The sequence below is a fragment of the Myotis daubentonii genome, chromosome 3 (genome assembly GCF_963259705.1).
Source record: "Myotis daubentonii chromosome 3, mMyoDau2.1, whole genome shotgun sequence".
Taxonomy (NCBI): Eukaryota; Metazoa; Chordata; class Mammalia; order Chiroptera; family Vespertilionidae; genus Myotis; species Myotis daubentonii.
In genome coordinates, this window is record NC_081842.1 from 40,428,008 (window position 1) to 40,444,891 (window position 16,884).

Consider the following 16,884-nt stretch of genomic DNA (forward strand, 5'->3'; position numbering starts at 1 on the left):
GGGAGGGGAGGAAGGATGGATGATTTGAGGAACCTCGAGAGCCTTCCAGATCGTTCAGGTGGCGGCAGCCTAGGATGAGAGTTCTTCTGATTAGCATTTTTTGTATTCTTTCTAAAAAGTATAGGCCTTGGTCAAACTTCAGACTCAGGAGCTTGACCAGGCATTTTCACTTTCACCCTGGGTCAACAACAAGGTCAGTGATAATTTTTTTCTCATATTTTGAAATTATTTTTACATCAAGGCTGTAGTATGTGCAGCAAGCCTATGCTGCTCACTCCCATGTCCCTACTTCCTCTTTTCTCTCCTTGACTTTCACCCTCTGCTTTTTCAAACCTTCCTGAAATCCCAACCTGTACTACCAAGCCTTTCTCCAAAGTCTTTCCTATTCTGCCCACTTCTTGCCTATAAATCATTTGTTTCGTCTTCAATCATTTATCGAGCATTTTTGTGCTGGACGCTGGGTAATGTGTGGAGGGTATAAGGATGAATGAGACCAGTTCCTGTCCTCAGGTTAATATTCTCTTGAGCACTTTATTACCTTTATTATAATGCTTGTCACAGCCTGCCTGGTAATACAGGGCAGCCTAATTACTCCGAGAGCATTTCGATTTGTGCAGGCAGCCTTCAGTCATAGTACAGTGCCTAGGACACACAAAGGTGCATTGTCTAATCATTTCAATTTGGGGTGGGGTTGGGGGACAAGGAAAAGGAGGAGGAGGAGGAGGAGGAGGAGGAGGAGGTGGTGGAGGAGACAGGAAGAGTTATTGAGTGTTTACTCTGTGCCAGGCACTTAGATAAATGCTTTATTGATACTATCACATTTACTTTTTCTCGAAAACCATGGAGCAGGAATGAGTAGCTCCAGGTGGGAAACTGAGAAACAGAGGCTTAAATAACTTGCCCTGGGTCACATTGCTAACAAGGGGCAGAGCCAGGATTCATCCCCATGGAGTCTGGTTGCAGGGACCTTCTTTTTGGCCACTGTGATAGACTGGTTTTCTTCTTGGTCCTCATTCCTCAACAGATCACACAAATCAACAGCACACCTGCAGCCTACTGGTAATTTTGCTTTATTCATGTTGATGTCCCTGAGATTCAGCGGCCCCTGTCTGTATGTTCGAAATGTGAGTTCACGTCTAGGTTGTAGCGCCCAGCCAGTGAGCGCCAGACATCAGGTAGCATCTATATTTATCTAGTTTTACATGATGCTTGTAGACAGATGTCTGCATTTGTATGAGCCTTTAAATGCCATGTGATGATGATAATGAGGCTGATTTATGCTGCTTACCAGATGGATCCCCAAGGCTGCTTGGAAGCTGGCATACAGTCAAAGGCAACTTGCAGATAGCTGTGGTGTGACAGTAGATCTTCAGGGCTCTGCTTGAGCAAGCTTTCGCTGTGGTTTAGACTAGGGCGTCACAAACTTGTCCACTGACATCTGCCCTACAGCCGAGGACAGTGAAGCATGTACGTCTGTGAGCTGGTGATGAAGCATGGAGTTACCAAGGCATTTCATGCCTGCAGTCTCCAGGTTTTGTCTTGAAATTCAATGCTGATTTTTAATAATCTGATAATAAACAATAATCCAATAGTAATTGAATAATTGAATAATAATTGAATAATAATTTATTTGCCATCAAATAAAACGGGTACTACAGGAGGGGTGGCACTATTTTCTGCAACCCCAGGTCTCTCCGGCACTCCATTTTATCAGACCTCCCTGGGCGGAGCGCTGGTTAAATAAAACTGATGTGGTTTAGACCGTTTGAGGTGTGGTCACTTAAAACAGTTTTCGTCATGTCACATCAGGGACAAGAGGGTGGACAGACAGTCTTGCCATCCATAGTCTAGGGCTCAGTACCCTTTCTAATGGCTGTTTTCAGTGACGGTCACCTGATATCCCTGTGTGGAGACAAGCAGTGTAGACAGTGTAACGTTTCTGAGGTGAGCAGTAGTGTTCCCCTGCTCCTGGGATTCTATGTTAATGAACCTGAGCCCCAGTCTGCAGCGGTCCCCATAATTTCTTGACATTCCTAAGGGTTTATTTTCCTGAGGATTCCTCTAGTTCAGTGTTTTGCACCTCAGGTGTTTTCTGTTTTGTTTTTAGGGCACATGGATGCAAAATTCAGTGCCTCTACTAGTTTACCACCCCAAAGCCACTCACACTGAGCATTTCCCAAGTTTGTTAACTTGATTATCTGAGGACTTCAGAACCACAACAATTTCACTAGCTCTCTCCCTACCCCGACTTTCTTTTCTTCTATTTCTTCTCTCTTAAGAGCAAACAAATTGCTCTTTCTGTCTCATGTCTTATACTTTCACCCTCTTCTCTGAATCCTTGGCCTCAGGTGACATTCCTGCCCTGGCTGACTCACCTACCCCAAGTGGGGCTACTAAAGCATTTTCCCAACAAAGGCAATTCTAATTCTCCTAGAGGAATTCTCATACCAGCTGTCAAGAGAATTAAATGTTCTTCATCCAGCCCCCCAAATAATAAAGTAACAAAGGTTGAGGGTGATTTATTTTCTTTTAAAAAATAAATTACAACAGACTCAAGGTTATCTTAGTAATAATAGCTCTCTCTCACTCTCCCTTGCATTCCAATATGCTGTCTTGAATGGGGAGAAAGGCATGAAGCTACAGCTTGCTCAAAGGGAATTGAGCTTGTCAGGGTGCTATCTGTGTATTGCAGGGGACAAAAGAGCTTCTCTACTTTGCGCGACTCCTGAAGAGTTATCTAGCATCTGCTTCAAACATTCTCAATGTTGGGTTTACAGCCCCTTAGAGCAGCACGCATAGACTCTGATAGTGCTGACAATTTAGAAAATCTTCTTTGTATTGAACTATTTCAGCCTTCTGGAGCTTTCATCCTTGCTTTCTAACCCAATTTACATAAATTTAGAGCTGATTAGTTTGACTTGAGTTATATTAGTCTAGTATTATATACTCTCCATCCCAAAATATATATTGGAGTAAAACTCACTTTCCTGCTCAAAATGTCTTGGTGGCTCCCCATTACCCAGAGAATAAAGTCTTACCTCCTTAGCAGAACAAACATTGCCTTTGATAAGTGCGATCAAACATCCCTTTCCATCTCAACCCTCTGCTTCCCTGGTCTTTTGTCTCCTGCTGTCTGAGTTCCCCTAATTCCCCAAGTAGATGTGCCACTTTGTTTTTATTCCTCTTCCCCACCGTTTATAAAAGCTTCCCAACCTGCCTCATCTTCACTCATAAGCAGCTTATTTATTTTCCAATGGTACTTTCACCATGAAGCCTTCCTTGCTTTCTTTGGTCCAATGAGTTGCTGCTATCTCTGGGTTCCTTATTGTTACTTAGACTTGTGCTGTCCCGCACAGCAACCACTAGCCAACTTGTCTAGGTCAAGTTGATATGTATTGTAAATGTAAATTACATAGTGGATTCAAAGACTTAGTACAAAAAATGGGATGTAAATATCTCATAAGTAACTTTTTTTTTAAACGTTGATTCTATATTTAAATAAGATTTTGGGCCCTAGCTGGTTTGGCTCAGTGGATAGAGTTTTGGCCCATGGACTGAAGGGTCCAGGTTCAATTCCAGTCAAGGGCACATGCCCAGGTTGTGGGCTCGATCCCCAGTGGGGGTTGTGCAGGAGGCAGCCAATTAATGATTCTCTCTCATCATTGATGTTTATATCTCTCTCTCCCTCTCTGAAATTAATAAAAATGTATTTAAAAAATAAATAAGATTTTGGTTATATTGGTTTACATAAAACATTATTAAGTTAATTTCACATTTTCAAAAATTTTTTTTCAATGTGGCTACCAGAAAATTCAGAATTGTATAAGTAGATCACATTATAGCTGTTTAGATCATTATAAGGGATCAGGTCTAAGCACCTTGCATTATCACTCTGTGTGCATTTCAGCCCCTGCCGTTAGAATTCAAGTTCCCTGCGGTCAGGGAGTTGTACCCTGATATTGCTCACTACTCACTCACCCAAAGATCTTTTCATTCAGTGGATGTGCAATACATGCAAATGAATCAAAACAGAAAATGTTTTATCGGAAGAGGTCAGAAATTCAAGTGCCGACAGAAACCTGGTAGGTAGCGTTATTATATGAAGTGAACTGGGTTAAAAGGGATCTTGGTGTTAGGGACACAGTAAGGTTTGGGAGTCGGTTAGCAGGACTATGGTCAACTGGATATTCATGGCTTTGTAAAGGAGGCAACTACTTCTTCCCATCAACTGCATTTCTCCAACATGGGAACATAGGTCCAGGGTTGCCAAAGTTTTTAGTCTTTTAAGAGAGACTGGATATTTGGACTTTTATGTGAATTTAACTGGTTTTTATATGTTGGCTTTATTCTTAAAATTTTGTGGGAGCAACCAGAAAAGGTTGGTGGCTTGGACACATCCTGAAAGTTACTAGTTAGTGCTTCTCATCTAAGGAGTAAAATGAAATTTGCCTGCAGTGCCATGTTAAAGAGTAAAACAAGGTTCATTATTGTGGCTTTGATCAAGAAGGGACTGGAGCCCTAGCTGGTTTGGCTCAATGGATAGAGTGTCGGCCTGTGGACCGAAGAGTCCAAGGTTCCATTCCAGTCAAGGGCACATGTCCGGGTTGCCCCCTGTATCCCCAGTGGGGGCCGTGCTGGAGGCAGCCAATCAATGATTCTCTCTCATCATTGATGTTTCTTTCTCTCTCTCTCTCTCCCTCTCCTTTCCTCTCTGAAATCAATTAAAAAAAAAAAAAAAGAAGGGACTGGAATTTGGACCCTTAAATTTGCAGATCATTCAGAAAACTATTGGTAGGGGGTATTTCCAAACATTCCCAAATACTGTAGAATTTTTCAACTTAGGTTTTTAAGGGGAGCAAGGAGGATGTGGGGTCTACACAATAAATTTATGTGAAACTGTTCACATAATGCAGAGGAAAACAAGGTCTCTCATTCTTAAGTCTAGAGTTTGGGAAATGGTCAAGAAGCCAGCATTTCTGACTTTTCAGAGCTCTGTGACTTGTGTGGACAGAGGGATTCTTGTGGTTGACTTTACCATATGTGATGTGACAGGTGAGAATGGGCGGAATGCTAAGAATAATGTTTTTAAATGACAGTGTGCTGCTTCTAAGGGAGATTAGCAGTACCCCTGCTTTGGTTTACATTTCTTTGCAAAACAAAATCAGTAGACCATGTAATGCAAAATAACTCTGGCTTAGAATTGTATTACATGTTGAACAGGTCCTTATTAGTAATTAGTAACTTTTGTTGTTATGTTGCAAAGCTCAGTAACCTGTAGTCATAACAATATCAGAATTAGCTTACCAAAGGGGTCATTATTCTATTGAGTAGGAAAATAAGTGACGATATAGATAACTTCACTTCTATTTTATTTTACATGTAAATTGAACACCTGAAAGCAAAGATTCTATTTACAATAATGCCTTTGAAAGACATCCATCATGTATAAATGAGTATCTGAGAATTTTAAATTATCTCCTAAGCAAATATAAAGAAGGAGCATGTTATAAGATATTAAATCAATGAATCAAGATAATAAAGTGTTCTTAGCTTTTAATACACAGTATATAGTAATTTGACTAAGTAAAGGGAACACTATATTTTATTGATTCACCAATTGTTAATCAAGTATCAGTGAGTTGTAAATTCATTCTGACTTGTGGTTAGCCTTTGAGTAAGTCCCAAAGTCCCAAAACCTTTCTGTTTCTCAGTTTCTTCATTTGCAAAGTAGTTGCAATACTCTCATTTATCTCTCAAGCATAATCATATGCTGGTTTGGAAGATGGTGCTACTAGCAAAGTGTTCTGAGAGCTAGAAAGATAAATGTGGTTGTTATTTCCATAGTATGTTGATATAGCAAACATTATAATAATAAAAGCGTAATATACTAATTAGACTGGACAGCCGAAGGATCCTCTGGACGTCATTCTGGATGTCCTTCCGGACAAAGCCACCATGGCGGGGGCCGAGGCAGAGGGGGTTAGGGGCAATCAGGCAGGCAGGTGAGCAGTTAGGGGTGATCGGGCAGACAGCCAGAGTGGTTAGGGGCATCAGGCAGGCAAGTGAGTGTTTAGGGGCGGTCAGACAGGCAGGCAGAGTGGTTAGGGGGATCAGGCAGGCAGGCAGAGGCAGTTATGGGTGATCAGGCAGGCAGGCGAGTGGTTAGGGGCGATCAGGCAGGCAGGCAGAGGCAGTTATGGGTGATCAGGAAGGCAAGTGAGTGGTTAGGGGTGATCAGGCAGGCAGGCGAGTGGTTAGGGGTGATCAGGCAGGCAGGCAGAGGCAGTTAGGGGCAATCAGGCAGGCAGGCAGGTAAGCGGTTAGGAGCCAGCAGTCCTGGATTACAAGAGGGATGTTTGACTGCAGGTTTAGGCCCAATCCCAATTGGGCCTAAACTGGCAGTTGGACATCCCCCAAGGGGTCCCGGATTATGAGAGGGTGTAGGCCGGGCTGAGGGATTCCCCCTCCCTCACCTTGCACGAATTTCATGCACCAGGCCTCTAGTGTTTTATAAAAGCAGCCTGGATTACTTTATAGTACCTTATTGTTTAGCTCCACAAACTTCTTATGAAGAGTAAATAGCCATACACATTAACTATTACAAATGATCCTATCTAATAAAAAAGAAACATGGTAATTAGTGTACGACCGCTACCCTTCCCACTGGCTAATCAGGGAGATATGCAAATTAACTGCCAGCCAAGATGGCGGCCGGCAGCCAGGCAGCTTGAAACTAACATGAGGCTTGCTTGCTTCAGTGACGGAGGACTCCAACATTCCCCGCCTGGTGCTGCCGGCCTCTGAGCTGGCAGTTTGAAACATAGTTACAAAAATAGAAGCTAAACAAAACCCCAGAAACCTGCTTTCAACCTGCCAGGATCTCAGAGCTTGAGTTGATACAGTGTTTCGATTATAGAACCAAAACAAACCAGATACCTGCTTTCAGCAGCAGAGGCCTCAGAGCTGGAGTCAGAGCTAAAGCTGGCCCAGAATAAAAAAAAAAGAAAAAAAAGAGCAGTTGGGAGCTTCAGTCACCCACCAGCCTGAAAACAGCCCTCAGCCCCTCACCCAGACTGGCCAGGCACCCGAGTGGGGACCCCCACCCTGAAGGGTGTGTGACCAGCTGCAAACAGCCATCATCCCCTCACCCAGGCTGGCCAGGCAACCCAGTGGGGACCCCCACCCTGATCCAGGACACCCTTCAGGGCAAACCAGCCGGCCCCCACCCATGCACCAGGCCTCTATCCTATATATTAAAGGGTAATATGCCTCCCAGCACCAGGATCAGCAGAGCCGCGAGGCCTCCTGGTACCGGGATCAGCATGACAGGGGGGAGCTCCCCAACCCCCTGATCGCCCTGCGGCTCTGTGTGTGACAGGGGGCGGGGCCACAACCTCCCTTTCCGCCCTGCTCTGTTCGTGACAGGGGAAGGCACCCCAACCCCCTGATCAGCCCTGCTCTGTGCCTGATAGGGGGGAGCTCCCCAACCCGCTGATTGCCCTGCAGCTCTGTGTGTGACAGGGTGCGGCTCCCCAACCCCACCCCCCATGGGCCCTGCTCTGTGTGTGAAAGTGGGTGGCACCCCAGCCCCCTGATTGGCCCTGTTCTGTGCCTGATAGCGGGGAGCTCCCCAACCCCCGATCGCCCTGCGGCTCTGTGTGTGACAGCGTGTGGCACCCCAACCCCCTGATCGGCCCTCTTCTGTGTGTGACAGGGTGTGGCGCCCCAACCCCCCCCCCCCCCACGGGCCCTGCTCTGTGTGTGACGGGGTAGAGCCATAACCTCCCCATTGGCCCTGCCCTGAGTGTGAGAATGGCAGCACCCCAACCCCCTGATCCACCCTGCTCTGTGTGTGACAGGGGGCGGTGCCCCAACTCCCCTATCGGCCCTACTCTGTGAGTGACAGGGGGGAGCTCCTCAATCCCTTGATTGACCCTGCTCTGTGCATGACAGGGTACGGAGCCCCAACCCCCCTGATGGGCCTGCTCTGTGCGTGACAGGGGGTGGCGCCGCAACCTCCCTATCGACCCGCCTTGAGTGTGACAGGGGGCAGCGCCCCAACCCCCCAACCGGCCCTACCCTGAGCATGACTGGGGTGGCATCGCAACCTCCCGATCCGCCCTGCTCTGTGCATGACAGGGGGTGGTGCCCCAACTCCCCAATTGGCCCTGCTCTGAGCCTGACCAGGGGCTGCACCTAGGGATTGGGCCTGCCCTCTGCCACCCGGGAGCAGGCCTAAGCCAGCAGGTCGTTATCTCCCGAGGGGTCCCAGACTGCAAGAGTGCACAGGCCGGGCTGAGGGACCTCCCTCCCCCCTGAGTGCACAAATTTTTGTGCACCGGGCCTCTAGTATAATAATAACATGAATGGAAATCTCTTAATGGGAAAAAACACCCAGAGTTCCAAATAACAACAAAAAAAACCCCCTGTCACTTTTTATATTCTCTTTCAATCCTAGTCCAAATGCATTTCACCTTTTTACATAATTATAATCATAATAGAGATAAAATTTAGTTATTGTCTTTTGTGACAATATACTCTATTTCCCCATATTTCTGCATAGTTTTCCAAATTATTTTATATGGCTGTGTAATCCTCCATTAAATATAGGTATTATAATTTACTTAACTGGCTTTTTTTTTTTTATTGCTGATAATCTGGCTTTCTCAAGTCTTTAAAGTAGGTATTCCAGAAAGAAAGAGTGAAAAGTTAAAAATGTTTCACCTTAATTGGTGAGAAATAGGTTGACGATGAGGAAGCAGGCTGTTGAAGAGGAAAGATATCTGTCACCTCTCAGTCTAGGATTATCTGCACAGCCTAGTGGTCTTGTAAATCAGAGCGCAGCGAGGACAGTGGTGAAGCTGCAGATTTGGCCCTGACCGGTTTGGCTCAGGGGATAGTGCGTGGGCCTGTGGACTGAAGGGTCCCAGGTTCGATTCCAGTCAAGGGCACATGCGTAGGTTGTGGGCTCGATCCCCAGTAGGGGGTGTGCAGGAGGCAGCTGATCAATAATTCTCTCTCATCATTGATGTTTCTATCTCTCTTTCCTGCTCCCTTCCTCTCTGAAATCAATCAATCAACATATACATATTTTAAAAAAATGCAGATTTGGGAGGAGGCTTTGGCATTCAGGACATGGAACTCTGATGAGATGCGCCAGGTTAGTGTGCATAGTTTGAAGAGTAACTGAGGACAGGACTCTAAATGATAGTCACATTTAAAGGACAGACAGGGAACACAATGCGAAAGGGACTAAGAAGGAATGGTCAGAAAGAAATAAGTGTCCTAGAAACCAAGAGAAGCTGAGGGTGGCAGTAGTGTTATGACTTGCACAGGGGCAGAGCTGACTCTGGAATCTAGGGCTATTGATGTGTATGTCCTACAGGCACGGCTCCACCATCCCATGGGTAGGCACAATTGTAACCTTTAACACTGTGGGTTCTGCCTGTTTCCAGTCAAGGACAGGATTCCTCCATTTACCAAGACCTATTTGATTCTTTTACATTGAGTTCGTTTCTCAATCTGAAAACACTAAAATCTAAGAATAGAATAACTTGGTCCATAGAGATGTCTTATTTATTTCTACTGTTATATTAAACAGTAGTTCCCAGACACTGGTTTAAGGACACTAGAGCTCCTGTTTCAGTAGATTTAGGGGGCCCCTTAAACACTGGTTTAAGGACACTAGAGCTTCTGTTTCAGTAGATTTAGGGGGCCCCAAGGGTTTCCATTTTTTTAATAAGCTCCTAGGTAACTCTGATGAACATTCAAATTTGGGAACCCTTGATTTATTAATCAGAAATATGGGGTGGGCAAAAGGTCTACAGTTGTTCACATGGAAAGTAATACAATAATTAATAAATAACAATGTAGGAATAAACTGTGTTTCCTGTACTCACAGCTGTAAACCTACTTTTGTCCACCCCATATATAAAAGCCTCACAGAGATTTTAGAATGGGACATCTAACAGTTTGGCATACCAGGGGATAAATAAATGACAATTTAGTTTCACAGAGAATAGATCCAGAGCATGTATATATCTGTTGAACTTCTTCTCCATTAAGAATATTAGGATTCTGAGGAAATGAAAAACATGATAGCATGAATGAATAATTGGATACACTCAAAATCTACAGGGGGAATGAGATCTCTAGATCAATTTTTGTGAAGAGGAACATGCTTCAAAGATAATCACAGCCGATGGGAAAAGAGGGTGGTATCGGAGGGTGCTTCTTTCCAGGGCTCCTCACCTGTGTGCTGCTGCTTCACGTCTTGGCCTCTCCATGGGAACTATGTGTTGCAGTAGAAAGGGCCTTGGACTTGGTTTGAGATGCGTTGGTTTGGAAGTCTGCTCTGCTCCTTGCCAGCTGACTGACCTCCAGAGAGTTCTGTAACCTGGGATTCTTATCTGTTAAACATGATAATACCAACATGAGAAATGTTTTTTGAAAACATATTTTTATTGATTTTAGAGAAAGAGAGATATAGAATCATCCATGATGAGAGAGAATCATTGATTGGCTGCTTCCTGCACACCCCCACTGGGGATCGAGCCCACAATCAGGCATGCGCCCTGCCTGGGAATTGAACCGTGATTTCCTGGTTCACAGGTTGATGCTCAAACACTGAGCCACACCTGACTGGGTGAGAAATATTTTGTTTTTTTAAAATATATTTTTATTGATTTTTTACAGAGAGGAAGGGAGAGAGATAGAGAGTTAGAAACATCGATGAGAGAGAAACATCAATCAGCTGCCTCGGGCACATCTCCTACTAGGGATGTGCCCGAAACCCAGGTACATGCCCTTGACCGGAATCGAACCTGGGACCTTTCAGTCCGCAGGCAGACGCTCTGTCCACTGAGCCAAACCAGTTTCGGCTAAAATATATTTTTATTGATTTCAGAGAGGAAGGGAGAGGGAGAGAGAGATAGAAACATCAATGATGAAAGAGAATCATTGATTGGCTGCCTCCTGCATGCCCCAATGTTTTCACAATGTAAACATGAAATAATCTTATTTATTATTAGCTCTGAAAGGTGAAATTTCTGGTGTGCCTGCTCTCCTGAATAGTTGTGAAATATAAAAATTTAAAATAGTTAAAATGATTGTATTTTAAATATTCTTCTATTGTTTGGGTGTGTTGTGTATGTCTTTAAGTTGATTCCTAAAAGTTGTGTCAAGGGCATCAGGGGTCTAACATAGTAGATCTGAACTGGGACCTTTTAATCTATACTTTTTCTTAACAAATATGAAAAATTCACTCTTTTTATATATTATATAAAATTTATAGATAAACTTAAATTCAAACTAAATATTAATGATTAGTTTTTGAATATGCATTAAAAATTTTACCTCCCATTCTTTGTCCTGCTGGACTTTAAATTTGCTTTTTTTGGTAAGCATACTTGCCTTTTAAAGTCTTTAGTGAATTATTTCCTTTCATTCACATGTATTCCTTTTAGCTAAGCTAAAAATATGACCTTTTAATTGCCAATTAAAAACCTATTTTTAGTGTTTGTTCTAAAAGAGATGGTTTTGATTTTATTATAAAAGCTTATATGCTTTTTAAATCTTTTCTTAAGTCTTATTATTCACTTTACGTGGCCTCTTTGAGACAACAGGTGTTTCTTTGTTACAAGATTTGACTTAATTAAAACTGAGTGAAAGCAGAGGAAGGAACCCTGTTCTGGCAGGTTTGCGCACTCAGGAGGCTCTTTAGCCAGCATTGTAAGGAACGGAGCTTATCTTTCTTTAGGGACTCTGCTAGATGGGCAGGAAGAGTAATATTGAAGGACTTTAGACAATATCTTAAAGCTAAAACAGACCAATTTGAGTAACTGATCTTTGCCCATTGACTTAGGGTTTAAATTCATGAATACTTGATTATCATTTTTTATTGTTTGTGATTTCCTAGAGACTCTAGATTTAAGGCTTAGTTCTGTCATTATTTTCTTTTTTATGTGTATACTAGAGGCCCGGTGCACGAAATTCGTGCATGGGGGGGGTGGGGTGGGTGTGTCTCTCAGCCCGGCCTGCATCCTTTCCAATCCAGGACCCCTCGGGGGATGTCCGACTGCCTCTTGCAATCCAGGATCACTGGCTCCTAACCCCTCGCCTGCCTGCCTCCTGATCACCCTTAACCACCTCTGCCTGCCTGATCGCCCCTAACCACCTCTGTCTGCCTGCCTGATCCCCCCTAATTGCTCCCCTACTGGCCTGATCACCCCTAATTGCTCCCCTGCTAGCCTGATGGCCCTTAACTGCCTCTGCCTTGCCCCACACCCAGGACCCAGGATTCCCTCCTCCATCTGGTTGCAGGCACCCGGGACCTGGGCTTCCCTCCCTCTGGCCAGCCGCAGACACCCAGGACCTGGCCGGCTTCGCCCAGGTGGGCCACAGCCACAGGGGACTGTGGGCGGGCAGCTTTGCCTGGGCCACAGTTGCAGGCACCTGGGACCATGGGGCGGGTGACTTGTCCCTCTCCCAGGCTGCAGGCGCAGGCGCTGGCACTGGCGCCCGGGACTATTGTGCGGGCGGCTTGTCCTTCTCCCAGACCGCAGCCTGGCTGGTCCCCATTCCTCTCTCATGAGCTCATTTATGCCTGGCTGGTCTCCATTCCTCTCTTGAGAGCTCATTTGTGCTGGCTGGTTCCCATTCCTCTCCCCCAGTGTTGAGTGTCTGAGCCATTACAGTGTGCTGGCATGATGGTGTGAGGGCGTGATGACCATTTGCATATTAGCTCTTTATTATATAGGATACACACACACACACACACACACACACACACATACACACTAGAGGCTCGATGCATGAAATTTGTGCATGAGTAGGCCTTCCTTTCCCTGGCTGCCAGCTCCGGCTTCCTTCTGGCACCTGGGACCAGGCTTTCCTTGCAGCCCCAGCTTCATCTGGAAGGACGTCTGGTCTAATTAGCATATTATGGTTTTATTTTATACTAGAGGCCCAGTGCAAGAATTTGTGCATGGGTGGGGTTCAGCCAACCCAGCCCCAATCGGGGCGGTTTGGGGCTGGGCCAGTCAGGAGGAGGAGATGGCAGGAGGTTGGTCAGCTGGCCTGCCTGGATCAGGGGCTTGATCAGGGCCCCCAATTCAGGTCAGGCTGGCTGGGGAAAGGGGCCATGGGCGATTGGCTGGCAGGCCCTGCCCCCGATTGGGGTTGGGGGGCTGATTGGGGGTGGGGCAGGCCATGGGGAGGGGCCGTGGGTGGTTGGCTGGCTGGCCCTGCCCCTGATCAGGGTAGGGGTGCTGATCTGGGGTGGGTCCAGGTGGGGGGAGGGGCTGCAGGAGGTTGGCTGCCAACCCCACCCCCTATTGAGGTGGGGTGGCGATCAGGAGTGGGGCTGGCCAGGAGGAGGGACTGTGGGCCAATCAGGGTGGTGGGGGCCCATCGGGGTCATGGCCGGCCGGGGGGAGGGGCTGCAGGAGGCTGGCTGGCCAGCCCCGCCGCCTATTGGGGGGTGTGTGTGATCAGGGGTGGAGTGGCCAGAGGGAGGGACTGCAGGTTGGCTGCCCAGCCATGCACCCTATTGGGGTGGGGGGGTGCGATCAGGAGTGGGCTGGTCGTGGGGAGGGGCTGCAGGCCTATTGTGGTGGGGCGGGCTGATCGGGGGTATGGCTGGACGGGGGGTTAGGGAGGGGGCATTTGGCGAGTAGGCCCCGCTCTTGATCGGGGTGAGAGAGTCTGATCAGGGGAGGTCACCAGCGGGGAGGGGCCGCGAGGTTGGCTGCTGGCCCCACCCCCTGATGAGGCCGGTTTGCTGGCCACAGTGGGCGTCATAGCGACCAGTTGTTAGGTCATTATGGCCGTTACAATAGCTGCCTTTTTATATATTTATATATTTTAGAGAGAGAGGAAAGGAGAGAGGGAGAGAGAGAAACATTGATCAGCTGCCTCCCCCATGCACCCCGACTGGGAATTGGACTAACAACCTTTTAGTGCATGGGACGATCCTCAACCAACTGAGCCACACCAGCCAGGGCTAGTTCTGTCGTTTTTGAAATTTCTGTCAATTCTGATATATGGTTAATGACAACACTTTTAAGCTTAATTTTAAGTGCATGTTTTAATATATGAATAATTTTCTAATTTTTTCTTGAAAAGCTCAACTTCAGAGCCTTTAGTGGCCCTCACCTCCCTCAGGCTTCGGTGCAGAGGCCTTTACTTCATCCTGCCCAGAACTACACTTGCTCCTGTCCCTCCTGATCCACTGTGTGCGTGGTCACTCCTCATACATTTGGAAGTGCTTTGCTTACCCGTTTTTGTCCCTCTCTCCCCACTAAAATGTGAATGCCATGAGATCAGAGACTTACTCACTGCTGTATCCTTATGCATAAAACAATGGTTGGTACTAAAAGGCAATTTATTGAATGACTATATGACTTATTTTTTTAATAACAGGACATACCTGTATCCTGGGTTGTGTGCCTTATTTTTTGCCTAGAGTTGTTTTCCTTTTTGTAATTTGGTAATCTTTCTCCATTTTTAAGAGCCTTACCATCTGCTAGGGTTGCTAAAATTCTGATTTTCACCTAAATAGAAAGGCCAGTAGGAAGCCCTACGGGCGTGTTGTCAGTAATATAGCATCAGGTTTTAGACCAGTGGAGTCAGACAGGACCTTGGTTCAGCAACCTTGGTACTTGAGTTCTGGCTAAGAAAGAATTCAGAGCCAAGATTCAAACAATGAGAGAAAGTTTAGTCACAGAGGTAGAAGAAGTGAGCTATAGAAGGAAACAAGTTACAGAGGCAAAAGTAAGGTCCTCAGAACTCAGGAGAAAGAGAGATGCAAGGAAAAGGTGCCTGGAGGAAGCGGGTAGGGAAAGACTGAGAGAGGGAGAGAGCCGTGCTGGGTCCTCTGACTTGAAGGTATTTATCTGGAGGTCTCGGGGAGGCTCCCAATGGAATATTCATCAGCTTTTTAGGTATGTCCTTTCAAGGTCATGGTTTCCCCTGATTGGTAGGCACCAGGACAGGGAGTCTTAGTTAGTGCAGCTGGTCCTGATGTGTGATTTTGCTGCTTGTCTGGACCTGGAGCTGAAACACAACTGAGGCCTAGATGTTACCCCCAATGCTTAAGGGAGTGGCCGTGCAAGGGCCCTTATGGGACTTGCATGAGGCCACTCTTTGGCCCCTTGTTCCTCCTTCAATAGGGTCTATTGAATGACTAGCAACAGTTCAGGGGAGAGTCTGAACTACATGACCAGTGATATAAAAGGTCAGGGCGTCTACACTGCATGACCAGTGATATGCTAGTGGAGGAAAGGTTACCCTGGGGGGGAAGTCCTTGTTTTCCCAGTTTGCCTATTGCTAGGCACTGGGGGCTTTCCGTCCTGGTGACCTGTACCTGACCTGGCCCATCATCTGTGGTCTGCCTACTACAGGTGGAGTTCATTACCAAGGGTAAACCTTAGCCAAGCTGTGACACTGATGTATAATACTAGCATGCCAATTTGTTGTTATCATGAGAAATAGAGAACTAGAAATCTATAAGCCTATCCTTTCTATATGCTCCCTCAGCAAACAGCTTTCCCCTCGATCACAGCATTTGTTACTTGCTGTATTTTAACCATCTGTTTACTTATCTCAGATCACAGTGCAAGGTTTTTGAGGGCAGAGGCCAGATCTATCTTGTTTGCCTTTGAATATTCAGGACATAGTACAATGCCTGACACTCAATGAAGTATTGGATAAAGAAATGCAGGGGTGAAGGGACTAGAAAGGGAACTGGGACTAAAACAGGACAGATGTACCCCTGTGATCAGTACTGGTTTTTCTTCTGTGTGGAATGCTCTCCTAAAAAACATAAACATGTATATGTATGTGCATGTATGTCTATACATATTAAAGTAATACATGCTAACTATGAAAAAACTTTTTTGAGACAAACTGGTCCTGATGTCAGCCAAGGCATCGCTTGTCTGATTTTGCTGCTTTAGTATAGATATATTTAAAATAAAAATTAAAATCACTTCCCAGCACCACTCTTTCCCTTAGGCTCAATCCTAATTCCCAGAAATAGTCACTCTAAATGGTAGGGTATATTGCTTTAGGTACTTTATGTACGTGACACCGAGATATGTGTGTGTGTGTATATTTATACATTTTTTAAAAATATTGTCATAGAACTTCCTTACTTTCACTTAACAGTCTTGTGGTCACATACTGGGCAAATAATTACAGCATGTAGATTTACCTATTTCTTTTAAACAGTTGAAAAGTATTTCTTTGTATTGACATGACATTTGTTTATTAAAAATATTTATTAGGCTTCAGGTATGTGTCAGGAACTACAATTATTTAAACCAGTGGTCAGCAAACTCATTAGTCAACAGAGCCAAATATCAACAGTACAACAACTGAAATTTCTTTTGAGAGCCAAATTTTTTAAACTTAAACTATATAGGTAGGTACATTGTTATTAACTTAATTAGGGTACTCCTAAGCTGGCCTTTGCTAAAAATGTCTCCCTCTCCCTCATTCTCTCTCTCTCTCTCTCTCTCTCTCTCTCTCTCTCTCTCTCTCTCTCTCCCCCTCCCTCCCTCCTTCCCTCTCTCTCTCCCTCCCTCCCTCCCTTAATTCCACAGGTCAACGCTCTATCCACTGAGCCAAAACAATCCGAGCTCTTCTCCTCTCTGTTTTTTGGGCTCTTATCCTCTCTTCTTTTTCCCTAGAAGAAGGAAAGGAGAAAGGCACAGGGTTTTCAATCCGTACCAAAAGGAGGGATAAAGAACTCTACTTGGACACAGAGCAGTCCAAGTAAGACACCAGAGGCTTGAAATAGTGTACAAGTCGGGGAATTATGATGTGTTCCAACTATAAAGTGAAAGAAAGGATGGAAGGAGATGAGGTTGGAGAAAGGGGTTC